This window comes from Peromyscus californicus, unplaced genomic scaffold, assembly GCF_007827085.1.
Source record: "Peromyscus californicus insignis strain IS unplaced genomic scaffold, ASM782708v3 Scaffold_13__1_contigs__length_99412109, whole genome shotgun sequence".
NCBI lineage: Eukaryota > Metazoa > Chordata > Mammalia > Rodentia > Cricetidae > Peromyscus > Peromyscus californicus.
In genome coordinates this window covers 8,819,880-8,834,332 of record NW_026294424.1, presented here as the reverse complement: position 1 = coordinate 8,834,332, position 14,453 = coordinate 8,819,880, and positions in this window count along the sequence as shown.

The following is a 14,453-nucleotide window of genomic DNA, read 5'->3' as shown; positions in this document are numbered from 1 at the left end:
TGGACTTGTTATGTTTGGTTCTTTGTTTTGATTCCATTGACAAGAGTGTATGTTTTTAGGTCAAGACCATGCTGTTTTTATTACTATAGTACAATTTGAAATCTGAGATGTGATTTCTCCAACAGTCCTTTTATTATTCAGAGTGTTTTAGCTATCCTCTGTGTGTGTGTGTGTGTGTGTGTGTGTGTGTGTGTGTGTGTGTGTGTTTCCATATTAAACTGAAGATTATTTCTTCAATTTCTGTGAAGAACTGTGTTGGAATTGTGATGGGAATTGCATTGAAGCTGTAGATTGTTTTTGGTAGGATGTCCACTTTCATTATATTAATTCTAATGACCCAGGAGCATGGGAGTCCTCTCATCTTCTGATGTCTTTAACTTCTTTCTTCACAGTCTTAAAGTTTTTATTGTACAAGTCTTTCATTTGCTTGGCTAGAGTAAATTCCAAGATACACATTTTTGAAATTGTTCAGTTTCCAGGAGCTTACATACTTTCTGCTGTTTCTGTTGTTGATATCCCGCTTTGATCCATGATAGTTAGATACGATGCAGGGTGACTTCAATTTTCTTGTGTCTATTGAGACTTGATTTGTGTCTCAGTATATGGTCACTTTCGGGGAAAATTTCATAGCTGAGAAGAAGGTATATTCTTTTGTGTTTGGGTAAAATGTGCTAGAAGTATCCGTTAGGTCCACTTGGTGTATGATGTCATTTGTATCAGCATTTCTGTTAAGTTTTTGTCTGGATGACCTGTCTATTGGTGAGAGTGAGGTATTGATGACGTTACCAACTATCAAAATATGTGATTTTAGCTATAGTGGTGTTTATGAACCTGGATGCCCTTGCAGTCAGAGCATAAATATTTATAATTGCAATATCTTCTTGGTGGATTTTTCCTTTGATGAGTATGTAAGTATCATCATTATAATAGCATCTGACTTCTCAATGGAGACTTTGAAAGCTGGAAGGGCCTGGACAAATGTTTTACAAATTCAGAGATGCCTGACCAGAATACTATACCCAGCAAGACTATCAGTCACAACCAACAGAGAAAAAAATATTCCACAATAAAAAAAAGTAGTTTCTATCAATCCAGTTCTACAGAAGCATTAGAAGGAAAACATAGTCAGAAAAGTTTAATCACACCCAAGAAAACACAAGGAATAAACAATCCTAAGCAAGTAAATCAAAAGAAGGGAAATTCCCACAATAAAAAACAAAAACAGGAATCAATAAACAATGCTTCCCTATCCTTTGTGTTTAGTATTGGTTTGAAGTCTATTATGTCAGATATTAAAATGGTGACATCTGCTTGCTTCTTGGGTCTATTTGCTGGAAATACCTTTTCACATCTCTTTACTCTGAGGTGATATATGTCCTTGTTGGTGAGGTGTGTTTCCTGGATGCAGCAGAAAGGTGGATCCTGTTTTCTTTTTTTTTTTCCTCAAGGATCCTGTTTTCTAATACAATCTGTTAGTCTGTGTCATTTTTGTGGGGGAATTGAGACCAATTATAATGAAAATTATTAATGAGCATTGTTTATTGATTCCTGTTTTCCTGTATGTTTTGTATCTGGATGTTTTTAGATTAAACTTTTCTTTAAATGGGCTACCTAGTTCTTCTATCTTGTCTTCAACACCTGAGATTCCCTCTTCTATGTCTTTGAATCTGTTGGTGAGGCCTTACCTCTGAGCTTCTTGTTTGACATGCTAAGTTTTTCATTTTGAGTTTTATTTCAGTTTGGGTTTTCTTAATGATACTGCTGTTAAATTCTACTTCCATGTCTGGTATTGTTTTTATTATTTCTTTTAACTGTTTATTTGCATTTCTATGGTCTCCATTAAGGTATTTATTAATATCCTCTTTAAGGTCTTGAATATATTCATAATTGCTATTTTGAAGTCCTTGCCTTGTGCCTGAGCTAAATTGCTTTTCTCAGGACCTATCGCAATAGGGTTGCTGGCTTCTGGAGGAGGCATATTGCCTCGGCTGTTCCTGTTTGTGTTTTTGTGCTGGGATCTCGGCATCTGGAGTTGTGATGTTTGAGGTTTTCCTTGGTGTCGTTGTCTGGCCTCATTCTGGTTGGTTGAGTGCTTGATTCAGTGAGCTGTTGCTCACCCTGGATCCTAGGCAAGTGTGATGGCTGTGGGATCTATGTGTTTGTTGCTGTGGGTTTGTGGGTGATGTAAAGGCATGGAGATGAGCAAGAAGGAAAGGGTGAGGGGCAGCAGGAAAGCGCTAGAGGACCCTGGGTCTCCACAAAGAGGTGGAGTCCCCAAGAAATGGAGGTAAGGTGGGAGGAGGGCTTCTGCTGCACAGGTCTACGAATAAGTCTGGAGAGAGGAGAAGGAGAGTTAGGGGGACTCTGAGTCTGCCAATTTGTGTATTTTAAAGTATCACTGTGGTGTTAGAAATGTGAAACCCTAGTTTAGAATCACCCTGGTTTTCCTAATTCTGTATCGACAGCAGACACACAGTTCTTCCTTTCTAGCTTTTCCATATGCTGTGGAAGTTAAAAATTAGACAAAAAGCTAATAAAATCATAAATCTATCACTATTCAGATCTTATATTTATAAGCTTTCAAATACTTTCCAGATACTGTTGGAATATTGAAAACTTAGACCCAACACCGACACACTGTACTACTCAGTTACACACTCAGCTGTGTTCACAGTTGCTAAATCTTTACACATGGATTCTTTTGGGGTGTTGGAAGAATATAATCCTGAGGATTCCTGAGTTTCAAAGTTGAAGGAAGTTTTATGTTAATATTTACCTGTCACTATTGAGGTGGGGTAGCCATGTGGTGGAGCACTGATTACATACACTTGGATCTGGGCTCAAACAGTCCAGTTAAAAGGAGGGAAAAGCAATAAATACTAATGTCAGTCACACCTTCTGTGAGTGCTACCAAGGGATTTTATTAGAAGGGATACTTGAAAATACCGACAGGTGGTATCCAGAGAGGGTTTTGTTGACTCTGTAGTTCATCTTGCTTTTCATTCTTTGATGACAGACCCTGACGCTTAGAACATACCATGACTGTTAAGTGGCTCACTGGATGTGCCAACATGTGTTTCTGTAACATGGTGACATTATTATGAGAGGATAAATCTGAACTGCACAGAAAAATGCAATCTCTATATTTTAAAATGTTCTTTCTTTTTAATTGTCACAGATGAAGAATCCTCTCCAATGCTGAGAGTGTGGCTCAGTAGACGGACTTCCCACCACACATATGACACTTGGTTTGATAACCAACACCCCGAAGATAGGATGCAGGAATACAGCTGACATCTTCATTACTACACTGCAAATAATGCTTGCTTTTCTTGTGATATAATTAATTTTCTTAAAGTACCACAGTGCGGGCTGGGAAGATGGACTGGGAAGTTAAGAGCACTGGCTACTCTTCCAGAGGTTGGTTTCCCAGCATCCACACCAGGCAGCTCACACAACCCACACAACTGCCTAACTCCAGCTCCAGAGGACCCAACCCCTCTCTCACCTCCAGGGGCAAGAGCACACAGGTGCACATATGCGCACTTGCACACACACACACACACACACACACACACACACACACACACACACAATAGCATACATCTTTTAAAAACTCTACATGATAATAAAACAAAAATCACTGAAGGAATAAAAATCTACATGTCTCATTAGGTAGTTAGAACCATGGGACACCAGGAAATTCCTTGATCACAATGTTGTGACTATATTAAAAATTTTAAATTTATTTTATGTGTATAAGTGTTTTGCCTGCATGCATGCCTGTGCACTATATGTGTGCCTGATTCCTATAGAAGTCAGAAAAAGGTTGCTGGGTGGTGGTAATGCATGCTTTTAATCCAAGCACTCAGGAGGCAGAGACAGGTGAATTTCTGAAGCCAAGGCCAGCCTGGGCTACGGAGTGAGTTCCAGAACAGTCAGGGCTACACAGAGAAACCCTGCCTCAAAAAATCGAAGGAAGGAAGGAAGGAAGGAAGGAAGGAAGGAAGGAAGGAAGGAAGGAAGGAAGGAAGGAAGGAAGGGCTGGGCATCTGAATCCCTGGAACTGGACTTACAGATGGTTGTGAGCCACCGTGTGGTACTGGGAACCAAATCCAGTTCTTCTACAAAAGCAGAAAGTGTTCTTAACCACTGAACAACTCTCCAGTGCTGTGACTAGATATTTTGTAAGTATGAGTGTAATAAAAGTTGTATTGGTGTCATTTAAAAAAATGACTCAAAGGTATATTTGTCCCACAAATACCCCCAAATTTAACTTTATTGTGGGGCAAGTTTACCTAGTTTAAGACTCACATCACTGTGTTTTTCTTCCCATTTCTTCATTCAGCCCCTGCTGTGTCAGAGTACATCCTATCCCTTTGGGAGGGGTCAAAGGACAAACCATTGACTAATTCTAATTGTGTAGGATGTTTTCTCTGACCAACTTTCAGTATAAAAGGATAATAAGTAGATTATTATTGAATTTAAGAATAAATGCTAAAACAATCCACACTCAGAACAAGATTAACGTCAAAGGATTTTACCTTTGTATCAAAATTACATTGGTCCTTTCTTGCTGTGGTCTCAGGGTCACTATGATCAGGTTTGGTGGAGAACCTTCAGAATGAAAATATATAATAACAAATGAGTTCTGCTGTTTTAAAAACTGCCTCGCCTCATCTGTGATTGCGTCGGGCACACTGAAACTGTGTTATGTAGAAAATCTACTTCTCTATATCGAGGTCCAACAACTCATTTTACACTGTAACTATTCTGTCTACTTTTCTCAGAGAGAAGCTAGCAATGTTTTTGTACTGGTCTTACAAAGACCATTTGTGATTTGGATGTTTATCAATGACAGTCTTAATCCATTTCAAGCTAAACACATATAAAAAGCAATTCTCTTTAATAAATGCACAGGTTAAAAACAATCAATTTTGTAATTTTTCATAGGAACCAGAGGATGCTATACTAATAACATTATTATCAAATCATTATGAGTATATTATTTGATTAAAGTCAAATTTGTTTGGTTAGGAAAAATGTAAGAGATAGAAGTGCAATATTTCGGATTTTGAGAAGTGTTACCAAGTGCAGGAGACTATATCAAATTTAGTAAATATGTCCCAAATTCCTGTATCATCATGACTATGATGCTATAGACCCCAGATATTCTAAACTCATCAGCATTACCAAAAGCAATCTAACCTTCTAAAACCGCCTCACTTTGAGACAACTCCATCCTTAGAAACTACCATGAATCTGCCTTTTAATTCCACTCTCATCTTCAGTGGACTTCCATAGTCTTACACACTTCATCTTTAAAACACTGGCCTCCAGAACGATAAATAAAGGCTACTGTCCTAAGGAACATGAGGTCAAATTACATTGCTGCCACTTAGTGTGTTCAGGTAAGTCCCTAAAATCCTGACACTGTGTGGACTTCCATCAGGGTCTACACAAGCAAAGGGCTATGTAGCCGTAGGAAATGAAGATAAAGTAATGCAGAAAAATAACAGCAGCAAGTGTGCTCAATGTCGATGAGAACAGACTAGACGAAATTGAACGAAGTGGGCAGCAGTAGTAGCTCAAGGAAGAACTAAAAGGGAGTCAGAAAAAAAAAAGCGAGGGCGGTGATGGCACACACCTTTAACCCCAGGACTTGGGAGACAGAGGCAGGTGGATTTCTGAGTTTGAGTCTAACCTGGTCTACAGAGTGAGTTCCAGGACGGCCAGAGCTACCCCGTCTTGAAAAAAAAGCAATTCAAATAGCTTCTGGACAGGCTTAAACACTGTTAGCTGAACATTCTCCACATGTAGAAATGGTTTGCTTCCAGAAAAATAATTTCTCTCCAGCAGTTGCATGATTTTGTTATGTATGAAATTGATGGTACTATGGCCACAGGTTGAGATCTGCCCTAAATCATTCACTGGTGAAAACAGGCATTGGTTCTGACTGAGGCTGTAAAGTTATTAAGACCATGATTAGAGAACCACCACACTTGTTGGGAACACTCTGCACATGAGCTCACACGTGCCTGGACTTTGTGAATTATGTTATATGAAGCAGTTTCTTGGGTCTATCAATTATGCAGAAGAGCAGGAAAACACACTGTAGTGCACAGGCCTGGGTCAGCTTCCTGACAATTACAGGATTGTGGGCCCCTCAGTGAGAGCCACCTACTGGGGAAAATGGGTGATGACGGACATCGTGCATACTTTGCCAACAATCTGTGAGGACTGTGAAGTAGCAAGTGCCCGGCACACCATGTGGCTGTGAGCCAGAGACCACTACCAAACACCAGTTCATTTTTTCCGTACTTAATCTTTAAAACCCTACCTTAGTACAGAGCAGGATTCAGTACTTTCAGCTGCTTCTAAACATAGAGGAAAAATATGTTGTTAATCAGCAGTATCAAATACTAGAAAAGAGCTAAGTATGATGTATAACTGATGATTGTTTGGTAGTATGAATAAATTTGGAGCCATGCATCAAGAGAGTTCTTGTGGTAGGCAATCCACTCTTCAAAAACTGATACTTCCACTAGTTTGTGTCTTTCAAATCAAAAGAAGAAACTTGTCAAAATTTAACACGTAAATGTAAACTGCCGTGCACAATGACCATGACTGTAGCTGCACACCATCAGACTGATGGAAAATGATGTTATTAGAAGAATCAGTGTGAGAGGCTGACAGTGTCCAACAAGTAGTGTGACTCTCAGGTAACTGCACTAGGAGCAGTGCTAAGGCATGTGCTCACTTTTATTTTTAGATATTTTTTCATTTTTATTTTACCTGTGTGGATGTTTTGCCCACATGCAAGTCTGTGCACCAACTGTACGTCTGGTGCTTGCAGAGGCCCGAAGAGAGCACTGGATCTCCTGGAACTTGAATTACAGATGGTTTTGAACCATCATGTGGGTGATGGGACTGAACCTGGGTCCTCTGGAAGAGCAGCCAGAGTAACCACCGAGTCACTTCTCCTTTCTGTGAACTTACTTTGTTAAGGCACAACACGACCCCTGCAGTGTTTCAGAGGAAACTTCCCCACTTCAGATAAAAACCTGCCATAATTTTTTCTAAATCCATCCATTTGTCTGCAAACCTCATGATGTCATTGTTTTTCTCTGCTGAGTAGTATTCCATTGTGTATATGGACTGGGTCCTGTGCTCATTGCATGAGTTGGCTGTTTGAAACCTGGGGCCTATGCAGGGTTGCTTGGCTCGGCCTGGGAGGAGGGGACTGGACTTGCCTGGACTGAGTCTACCAGGTTGATCTCAGTCCACGGGGGAGGCTTTGCCCTGGAGGAGGTGGGAATGAGGGGTGGGCTGGGGGGAAGGTGAGGGGAACCGGAGGGGGGAGAACAAGGGAATCCGTGGCTGATATATAGAACTGAATTGTATTGCAAAATAAAAATAAAAAAAAAAAACCTGCCATAAGCAACATCAGTGAACGGCCGTGGTCCTGTGCGGCTTTGCAAAACATAATGGACAGAGCAATGGGGGAGCAAGATCTTTTTCAGTCTCCAGACTCCAGCAGAAGAAAAGATGGAGAGGCATCAAGATGCTTGCTCTTGCTACAAAACGCTAATAACCTCTCTCAGTTCTGGCTCTGTTCTCTACCTCATGTGTGATTCAAATGGCTCACTTTGTCTCCCATGGAACCATTTCATGGGAAGAACATTCCTGGATGATTTATCTATGCTTTACCATACTTATAGCCAGAAATAGGCTTGAAATGAACCACTGAGGGAAAGAAAATTGCTATCTGATATGAAAAATGTAGAAATGAAATCATCTTTTCTCTCAAGCTTCAGAATGGGTCAACACAGGGCTCTCTGTATATCAAGAAAACTTTCTTTATCTCATCTAAAGCATGAAAACAAGTAGTGGAACTCTCTTAGGTATTTCCCAGGACAGACAATCTACAATACTCATAGAAAAGTAAGGTAATGTACATAGCAGAGTGCATTGTGTGTGTATGCATGTGTGTGTGTGTGTGTGTGTGTGTGTGTGTGTGTGTGTGTGTGTGAAGTATGGCTTCCTTAGAGTGTTGGCAACTGTGGTAGTTTGAATGAGAATGGCGCCCATCAGCTCATATGTTGAACACTTGGTGTCTAGTTGGTGGAACTGTTTGGGAAGGATGAAGAAGTGTGTCTTTGTTAGAGGAGGTGTGTCACTGGGGGCTGGCTTTGAGGTTTCAAAAGCCCATGCCATTCCTACCTAGTTCTCTCTGTCTCATGCTTGTGAATCAAGATGTAAACTCTCAGCTACACTCTGGTATCATGCCTCCTTGCCTGCCCCCATGTCCCCTGCTATGATGGTCATAGACTCTAGCCCTCTGAAACTGTAAGCCCCAAATAAACTTTTTCTTCTATAAATTGCCTTGGTCATGGTGTCTCTTCACATCAATAAAAAGTGACTAAGACAGAAGTGTTAGGTCCAAGGCCCATCACTAAGAAATAAAACAAAGATGTTAAAATGCAATGATTTCCAAAAGGAACTTTATTAGGTTCTAAACTTACAGACTGTGCTCATGGTCATCCCTTGTGTTCTTTTATGTGTAACAGAGTGTCTCTTATTCAGATTTGTACTAGTGAGTATCAGCTAGAAGACACAACCTAGAGTCTTCTAAAGGAGTCTCAATTGAGAAATTGCCTACATCAGATTGGCCTGTGGCCACGTCTGTGAGAGATTGTCTTGACTGATGATTGATGTTGGAGGGCCCAGCTCACTGTGGGTGGCACCATACCAAGGCAGGTGGACCTGGGCTGTTTAAGAAAGTTAGCTGACCATGAGCCAATGAGTGAGCCAGTAAACAGTGTTCCTCCATAGTTTCTGCTTGAGTTCCAGAAAAGCAAACTAGAACAAGACTCTAGTCTTATTTCCAATGGCAAGGTAGGTAGGAAAGTCATTGTGATGGCCATTTTATAAAGTATGAATTCTTGAGAATGTATCCTCCCATTTTGCAAATGTCTGTCTGGATGTAATTGAGCAGGATGGCCATGTTTCTCCTGGGTATTACAGCATAATGACATTCCCCTCAGCCATTCTCATTCTATTGCATATCTCCAAATAAATTTAGTTCTTTATATGAACTTCTACATATGAAAAGCATTCCATCAGAGCTTACACCCATAAACAATAAGAAAAGAAACTCTAGAATACAGGTGTATTTCAGTGGGAGAGCATTTATCCAGAACTGGGGAAGCCCTAGGTTCAACCTCAAGACCACAAAAGGAAAATAATTTTTTTTCAGGTTACATTATGTCAGAAAGCAAAATATATTTAATGATTAACCCATTAAACAGCTCTGATTCTAGACAAATAAGCAATTTAAACCTACAAAATCATTTTACAAGTTCACTTTGTAAACATCACTTTCATGATTTGACTTAATATTACTTTTTTTAAAACAAAGAAAGGATTATCTAGAATAACTCCTAGTCCAGGTCTTACCTAGACTGCTGCTTTCTTGACAAGTTTCCAGTCCCATTTCTTCATATCCTAAAACACCTTGTCTTTTTCCATAAATGAGAAAAATGATAAACATTAATTACTATTTTAGTAGAACTATGAAAACATTTAACAAAGACTTAAATTCTTTAAAGAATGTTTCATTAAATACAAGAAAAGTTGTCACATATACTTCAAATGTACAAACTTTTAAAGTTTTGTGGCATTTGCAATTAAACAAGCAAATAAACACATAAAGACAAGAATAAAACTAAGTGATACAACCATTAACCAATGTCTCAAGGTCACATACCTAGCAAGTATGAAATCTAGGTATTAAATACACTCTTGTGTGAATCTAAAACCTATTTATCAGGGAATATTATTTTAAAGTGTGTTGCTTTTTTCCTATTGTTTTTTTTTAACAATTCAAAAATATGTTTCATTAAATAAAATTAACCCGTGAGCAGGAGGCTGAGTCAGCAAGTAGCTGACAGGAAGTGTCAAGGAGGAACCACGTGTAGCAAGGGTTTTTTAAGTGAGGGCTGAGAGAAGGATGCTGGGTTTTTTGGAAGACACCAGCAAAGAGAGAAGGTTATCTACTTGCTATTCAGCCTCCCAAGTGAGCAGAATTCCACCTAAACCATTGAATCATAAATTCTTTAGATTTAGATAAATTCTCCCTTAGTAGCTTTGAAAGAGTCGGTGCCTGAGGGAACAGAATCCCCTCAGGCTGTGGCCCTTGCAGCCCAAGTTGCAATCTCTGACTAGAATAGCCATTGCTTAAGGGGCATCCACTGCTGCTAATAAAAAACAGATAATAATACCTACTTGTGTTCTTGTTATCATCCACCTATTACCTATGTTCATTAAAGAATGGTTAATGTAAATAAAGACAGTTTGCCCCAACTTCCTGTGCTCACTACATGTAAAGTCTAAGACACTATAAAACAAACAAACAAACAAACAAACATAAAAAGACCTAAGTGGATTCTGGTAGTCACAATCAACAGTCCCTCATAAATGCCATCAGGTGAACATTCCTCAGAGATAGCAATCTGAAGCATGGCCATCCAAACGAGAAAGTGATTTTCAATTCCTGTTGTATTTAACAATATACTTTCATAAGACATATGCATTAGAAGCAGCGATGAAAAAGAAAACAAGATATTTGTGCTCAATGTTGAATAAAATATGCACAAGTCTATATTTTACAAAATCAGTAAAACTAATGTGGATTCTTTTAGCCTCATGTAACATAAGACCAGATTGTGAATAACGAGTACTATGCATCATTGAGGTGGCATATCAATTCTTTTTAATATTTCTTTTTTTGTGTCTGCACTGAATAGTTCATTTCTAAATTACTTATGCTTTGTGTGGTAGTTTGAATGTAATTGGCCCCCATAAGCTCATAGGGAGTGGCATTATTAGGAAGTACAGCTTTGCTGGAGTAGGTGAAGCCTTGTTGGAGGAAGTGTGTCACTATGGGCATGGGCTTAAGGGACTCACATATGCTCAAGCCATGCCCATTGTCTCAGTTTACTTCCTGGTACCTGTGGATCAAGATGAGAACTCTCAGCTCCAGCACCATGTCTGCCTGCATGTCACCATGCCCCACCATGATGATAACGGGTTGAACCTCTGAACTGTAAGCAAGCCACTCCAATTAAATGTTTTCCTTTGTAAGAGTTGCTGTGGTCATGGTGTCTCTTCAGAGCAGTAGAAATCCTAACTAAGACACTTTGTTTTGATAACTATATCTCATAAACTAGAATTGAAATTTGTTTCTCGCCATTGAAATTTTCAGATCTCAGCACTGACTATAACCACCCAGAGCACAGTAAGGCTGGTCCTCGGAGAAAGGAGGAAATGGGGTACCTCTCCAGCTTGACATCTGTCTGTAACTTGGCAACTTCAGTTACTGAAAATTCTTTCATCTGTGGTTTGCATTCCTCCAGAGGAGCTAAAAGTGATACCAGGTCATCCTGTATAAAACCAAAAAAACAGTGACTCAATATGACACATATTCAACATAGTTAAAAATCTCCTATCAAGCCGGGCAGTGGTGGCACACGCCTTTAATCCCAGCACTCGGGAGGCAGAGGCAGGCGGATCTGTGAGTTTTGAGGCCAGCCTGGACTACAGAGTGAGTTCTAGGAAAGGCGCAAAGCTACACAGAGAAACCCTGTCTCAAAAAACCAAATAAATAAATTAATTAAAAAAAAAAAAACCTCCTATCACGCTGTTAACATGGTTGTGTAAGGCAGATGGGAACTAAATGGTGTCTTTCCCCTCCACTGGGCCCTCCCCTGTACAGTTCTTCCCTGTTCCCCAACTGGATCTGTCACACAAGCCCCCCTCTAAACTTAGTTTGTGAAGGAGAGATGGAGTGAGAACAATGGGCTGTATCTCCAGTAGAGGGAGGATGCCACCAGTCACCAAGTGGAAGGAGAAACAAAGAGAAGCAGAGAAGTAAGTGAACTCTGTTCCCCGTGGAGGGAAGGGAAGCAGACGCCAGATCCAGAAGGCACAAACCATGGTCCTCACCAGCTCAAACCCAGTGGAGGATGTGGGCGAAGCTGCGACGTTTCTATGGACAGGCCAGTTAGTGATGAAGAGAAATCATGTGTGCTGTCACTACATGAAGCATGGAAAGGCAAGGCAACCTGACTCCTTCAACAGATCATAGCCCCTTAGGCAGAAATCAAAGATACTCAGATGTGTAGACTATCAGAAGATTGTAACAGTTTTCTGGTAAAGATGATTGATGACCTGAAAAAGAACATGAATGAGCAGATGAATTCTACCAGTAGCTCACAGGAAGTAGTTAGCAAGATGGCCGAGAAAGTCAGATATGTGGATGACAGGGTCACCAACACAGACGTACAACTCAGCAAGGAAGTTGAGATTGTTTTTTCCACTATAAAACACTGAGTGAGGCTTGATAAACATTTTCAGCAAATTATCAGGATACAAAATCAACATGTAAAACTCAGTAGCTTTCCTACATGCCAATAACAAACTAGCCAAGAAAGAATTAAGTGAGAAAAAAAAATTCATTCACAATTGCTTAAAAGACAAAATACCTAAAAATAAACCCAACAAAGGAGATTAAGAGTTTTACAAGGAAAGGAAGACCCAGAAGAAGGGAATTGAAGAAGACAATAGAACATGGAAAGAACTGCCATGCTCATGATTGGCAAATTGAACATTATGAAAACTGGTTTATCACCAAAAGTGACCTACAGATTCAATACGATCCACATCAAAATTCCAACGTCATTCATCACAGTATTAGAAGAAACTGCTAAAATTCATATGGGCCCCCAATAAACAAAGCAATCCTTAGAAAGAAAAATCCCCAAAGTATTACAATGACTAAACTCAATTTCTGTTACAGAATCATATTAACAAAACCAACATTATGTTGGCATAGAGACAGACATATGAGATCTGGAGAAATGCCTCAATAGTTAAGAGAACTTGCTGCTCTTGTAAAGGACCCAGGCTCAGGTCCCAGCAGCCACAGGGCAGCTTACAACTATCAACTCCAGGTCTGTGTAAGCCAATGTCCTCTCCTGGCCTCTAGAGGGCATTACATGTGGTGCCCTTAGATGTGGGCAAAACACCCACACATAAAAATAAATAGAACACAAACATGTGAAACAATGGACTAGAATACAGGATGCACATATAAACCCAAGCACTTAAACACAGGGTTTTATTTATTTATTTATTTATTTATTTATTTATTTATTTATTTATGAAGTTGACAAAAACACACACTGGAGAAAAGACAGCCCCTGACCAATGGTGCTCAGAGCAATGACTCCACATTCAGAAGCCATGAATTAAGATCCACACATCTCACTCAACACAATCATCAATTCAAAACAAATCAAAGGCCTTAGTGAAAAACTGTAAAATGTTTAAGGAAATCCTTCAAAGTCATGTTAGTATTAATATGGATTTTCTTTCCACAAAGGACCCTAGTACTACAGAAAATAATAGATGTGTAGAAATTGGGATTGTGTGCTATTAGAATTGTGAACAGTGAAGAAGACAGAGTGAAGAGACAGCCTACAGAAGGTTTAAAACAATTTTTGCCAACTATGCATTGGCATTGACTTAATATCTAGGATATATAAAGAACTGCAAAAATTAAACATCAACAAACCAATCATTGCTGTGGAATGTCATTCTGTATGCTGTGAATATGTGTTGCTCTGATTGGTTGATAAGTAAAATGCTGATTGGTCAATAGCCAGGCAGGAAGTATAGGTAGGATAAGCAGATAAGGAGAATTCTGGAAAGAGGAAGGCTGAGTTAGGGGTGCCAGGCGGACACAAAGGAAGCAAGATGACAAGGCAGAACTGAGAAAAGGTACCAAGCCACATGACTAAACATAAATAAGAATTGTGGGTTAATTTAAGTGTAAGAGCTAGTCAGTAATAAGCCTGAGCTAATGACCGAGCAGTTATAATTAATATTAAGCCTCTGTGTGATTATTTTATAAACGGCTGCAGGACTATGGGTGAGAGATTTGTCCCAACCACAGGCCAGGCGGGACACGGAAAAACTTCCAACTACAAATCATCAACTCTATCAATAGACTGACAAACTGAGTAGATAGTTCTCAAAAGAAGACACACAAATGACCAATAGACTCTTGGAAATGTGCTCAATATTCTTAGCTGAGATGGCTGGTTTTACATTGTCAGCCTGACTTCATTCAGAAGCATCACTGGAACACAGCTCTACCTGTCGATGGTGTCTCAGGTAGGTGGGAAGGCCAACACTGAATGTGGGCATCCTCCTCCTGTGGGCTGGAATTTCAGGATAACTGAGTTGGAGAAAGAAAATTGAGATCCAGCCTTCATTCCTGAGCTTCCTGACAGCTGATATAATGTGACCAACTTACTCACATTCTTGTTGCCATGGCTTCTACCATGGTGGGCTAGCCTCAACCACGGTGAGCTAGCCTCAGACCAGGG